Here is a 679-nt window from a genome sequence, read left to right on the forward strand (position 1 = left end):
GAGAACTTGACAAATACACTAAACCAATTAGCAAAGATTGTGAATTACTCACTAGTCACCGAGGACATTCAACATGTTACTAGGGTGGCTAGTAGTAGGGATTCACCGTTTCTAGACCAAAAAATTCAGTTTAAAAAGGTGGGAATGTTTTTGTCAATATCGACCTTATGGTCATTGTAATAAGGATCGCCGGTTCTGGACCAAAAGTTGTTTTGATTTATACCGGACTTGGTGTAGCGTTGTTAATGAGTGTTTACCTGTCTCCGTAGTAGATCGTTAATTAGCTAACGTACTAGTTCCTCGAGTCTTATTGGAAAATCAATAAAATAGATATGGAATTACTCATAGATTTTATTATGTTATTCATATGTTATAACAATTAAAAGTGTATTTAACTACATTATGCAAGAAAATATCATTATTCATCGTATTTTCACCAAATAAGTGTACAAAATCCCTCATTGTGTCACCGTGAAACTTGTAGTACAAATACATTAGACAGTACTCTCCACAGAAGGAAGTCCAATCATCCTGTATCTTTTTAGTATTATACCCCCATAGACGTGAATTCCTTTGCAAAAAGGCTCGATGGTATCCTGATGGTGGTCTACCATAGGAATCAAAGTATTGACCAACATGGTTTTTGTCTATATGTATGGCTATCCAGTGAGAGCCGGGC

The sequence above is a fragment of the Papilio polytes genome, unplaced genomic scaffold, assembly GCF_000836215.1.
Source record: "Papilio polytes unplaced genomic scaffold, Ppol_1.0 DF824221.1, whole genome shotgun sequence".
In the NCBI taxonomy this organism is placed as follows: domain Eukaryota; kingdom Metazoa; phylum Arthropoda; class Insecta; order Lepidoptera; family Papilionidae; genus Papilio; species Papilio polytes.